A 3,718-nucleotide genomic window follows, 5' to 3' on the forward strand; every position below is an offset into this window, starting at 1 on the left:
AAGAACAAAAACAAACTGGGCAAAAGAAAAAAACACAGTCATAGCATAATCCCGAGGCGAATAATGACGAGTGGGGCGAAGCTCTCGGCAGCGCGTCTTCGTCGTAATACGAGTGCACGTGCGCAAGACCAACGGGGGATGCCTCGTCCATCGACGTCAGGAATCCCAACCTAGTTCAGAGGTACGAGGCCAAACCGCCCTAAATGGACGCATGAACGGACGGACGGATGAACGAACGGATGCCCGGAAGCACTGATAGACGCTTCACCCCACTCATCATCATTCCACCCGAGAATATGCTGTGACAACATTTTTATTTATTTATTCAGATACCCTAAAGACCCCGTAGGGCATTACATAGGGGGGGGGGGAGGGGAGAACAATGTGTTGAGTACATTTCAATTCAAGAGCAAACACAGTCAAGAGCGGACATGTAACAGAAAACGGTAGAAAAGCAAACAAACAAACAAAAATAAATGGAAAAGAAATACAAAGCAAGCGCACATAGTACATGGTTCATGGCTCTGATAATAAAAATCGCTTCAAGTGGCATACAAACAAATCTTGATTATGAATTGTGGCAATATCTTCTGACATTGACATGCAATGCAGCTGGCTACTACAACGACTACAATGACACGGGACGTGCGACCCACGGTGTAAGCAGCTTCGTCCCCGGAAAGCAAAGAAAAAGATAACCGAAGAGAAGGAAAAAAAGGCCGCTCAGCTCAGCACTTTGTTGAGGCTTGGTGCAATCATTGCGAAGCTACATTAACTTTTTTATTGGGCACATTGGTGCCCAATCTTGCGCAAAAGTTCTCCCATTTTCCTCTGTTATGACGTAAAAGTAACAAGGTTATGAAAGTACGAATGCACCAACCAAACTGTTTTCATACGTATACGCATCTACCATAGCGGTATTCTTATGCAAATTATATGAAATGGCAAACATACCAGCCTATTGTGACGCCACGGAGGCTCATGTGTAAAACGGGCGGTAGGTTACAGCTTCCAGCTTATGAAATGGCATTCACAAGATTTGCATTTCAGATATTGGCATGACAAGGTGATAAGAAAATTAACTTTCTACAAAACGAAGAAGCCAGCCCTGAGTTTTCTTCCTCCTTCCTTCATGATGGTCAGTTGTTCAAGGTTTCGCTCACTCTTTACACAGACCAGCACTCTATAATTTCTTTGTGTGCTTTGCTGCGTGTGGCACACAACAGCTATTAGTCGAACACTGCCCATCATTTCAAGCGCAATAATAAACCCCACTTTCGCAGTTCGAGTTTTGTCCACTCGTGAAGCTGTCTATTTGAAACACTACAATCAACGGCATACTCTAAACAAACTTTCGCCACCATCGTCGTTGTCATGATGTTGTGTATTGAGCACTCCACGAGTCGAGCGTTCAGCTGTTTTTGATGGTGAGCACAAAAACGTAATCACATAACACGCAAAGTCACTGTATTCCGAATCACTGCTGTAACAAGCACTGCTGCAGCAAGCAAGTGGCAGTATAGATGTCGCGATGAGCTTCCCTCCTCTGGTGTAAACATTGTCCTGGACAGTGTGCACGGGCTTTGACGTAGATTGTGATCGGAGTGTGGGGTCGATTGCTCATTCCAAGTGCATGGGAATCACCACGACGGGGATAGTGGCGAAATGATAAAGTGCGACTATGTTCGTGCTTGTTCGGGGTTCTCGAGGCAAGTTCTCGCATGACGGGGACAGCTCGGCTAACCGCACAGAAGTGCTGAAGATCGGGCCACGGCCTGACTGCTCCTTCTGACTCTACTCATCCGGGCCTCGTCTTGGCTTCGAACTCCTCGGGTTCGTTCGGGGCTGGGCATTGCCCCACATCAACTTGGGTTGGTCTGGAGGGACGTTCCTCGCGGTTGGCTGCTGTTACGGTCATGGAGCGAGACGTTGTCCACGGAGACGCTGTCCCCGCCTCCGGACTTCACCCCGGTCGACCGCATCAATGATGCTCCGAGAACTTTAAAACTAAACATCCTCATAAGCCACAAATTCGTATATATGTGTGTGTGTTCATGTAGTTTTATGTCTGTCGATATTCCCATAAAGTTGTGTCTCTTTGTCTTTGGATGTGCGCCATACATGTCTGGCTAACCTGTGCTACAGTTGCACACACTCCTACGATGGGCAGAGTGATCATTGTGCATTTAAAATTGATGAGAATGTCTAGATCTTGAAGATAGGATTGTAAGAAACTCTGCAATGTTTACTATTTAACTGACGACACTACGATGTTTTTAAGTTGTTCGACGCACACAAAAAAATACGCTTCTAACTGCCAGGTTATCATTTGATTTAACACCTATTGGTTTAGCACTTGCGCAAAGGAGATAAAAATAAGAAGTTGGACAACTTTGTCTGGACACGACGCAAGCAGTTGCTTTACTGCCGCATAGATAGCACTGAAATCGAAACGAGAGAATAATCACGATGCTGCATTACTTATGGTCGACACTTAAGGTACGCGAAGCAGAACGTTTAAAAAGCTCTTAGCTTCCAAACCTGGTGGTGCCTAAGAATGAATATGAAAGACCAAACAAAGAAAAAAATTATTTGTCTGATGGCAACGGTGAAACGTCGTGGATGCATGGATGCGAAACTTTGTTGTAAGTTTCGAAGTGCGCGACTCTACTCACTGCGGGCCGCTGCCACGTTGGGAGAGTCAGGCCAAGCCCGACCGCCATATCGTGGGCCCTCTGGACAGCCCACCGTTGATCCTTGATATCGGGGCTCTTGATTGTCGATAACCACTTGTCCTCACTGAGTAGGTTCGTGTCCCGTAAAGAGGGCCATGTGGTCTAGGCTAGCGATTTGTTGCAGCCTAGACCACATCGCTATAAAGTTTATGCAATAAACCCTGGCTTAGATATGAACCCTTCTGCAGTAGTCGGAGAGTCAATGCCTGAGCTCGATTTAACTTCTTGTGAGGAACGCGAAAGTTTTGCGGCAGTGTCGATTAACCACAGTGGTCGAACCACTGTGGTTGACCACACTGCTGCAAAACTATTTCCCTTGCCATATTTCGCCACGTCAATGAATCAGTTTCCACTAGAATGTTAAATGACCCGATGTAGGAGAGCCATCGCCCAGGCATTCCCTCTTACCACGTTGCGCTGGGGATGTATATTGCGTGGGCCGGGGTATATGCCGATATTGTCTTTTTTGATCTTTCCGAAGGCCCTGGTAGGTGTCTCCAACTTAAGTGGGTGGTACATTCACCTCTATGAGGAGTCGTCTGCCCACCCTGGGGCCGGAAAGTGACAATCTGCACCCTTTCTCGTGCTTCTGCAATATATTCCATGGAATTGTGAATAACCACCTGCAGGAGTCGGCCACTGCACGTGTAACTTGGTAGTCCGAGTGCGCTGGTGATCCCCTTCTTTAACGCGGCATTTAGCTTGTATTGCTCGGCCCTGTTCTAAAGGTGCATGGCCACTACGTACATGAAATTTTTTCCGAAATGGGCATCACTTCACCTCACCGTGGGTTGGTCTGTAGGGACGTAACATAGCATAACAAAACAAAAGTGTGCGTCTTCGTCCAGACCGCACCTTCTGTTGGCTACCCGCTGGATGAGACTGATGACGCTATCCGTCTTCTTCGACAGTTTGTGATTGTTTAAGCAATTTGTGCTCGCTGCTTCGAGTGTCATTCACAGGATTCGAATGGATGAGACTTT

The sequence above is a fragment of the Rhipicephalus microplus genome, chromosome 4, assembly GCF_043290135.1.
Source record: "Rhipicephalus microplus isolate Deutch F79 chromosome 4, USDA_Rmic, whole genome shotgun sequence".
Classification (NCBI taxonomy): domain Eukaryota; kingdom Metazoa; phylum Arthropoda; class Arachnida; order Ixodida; family Ixodidae; genus Rhipicephalus; species Rhipicephalus microplus.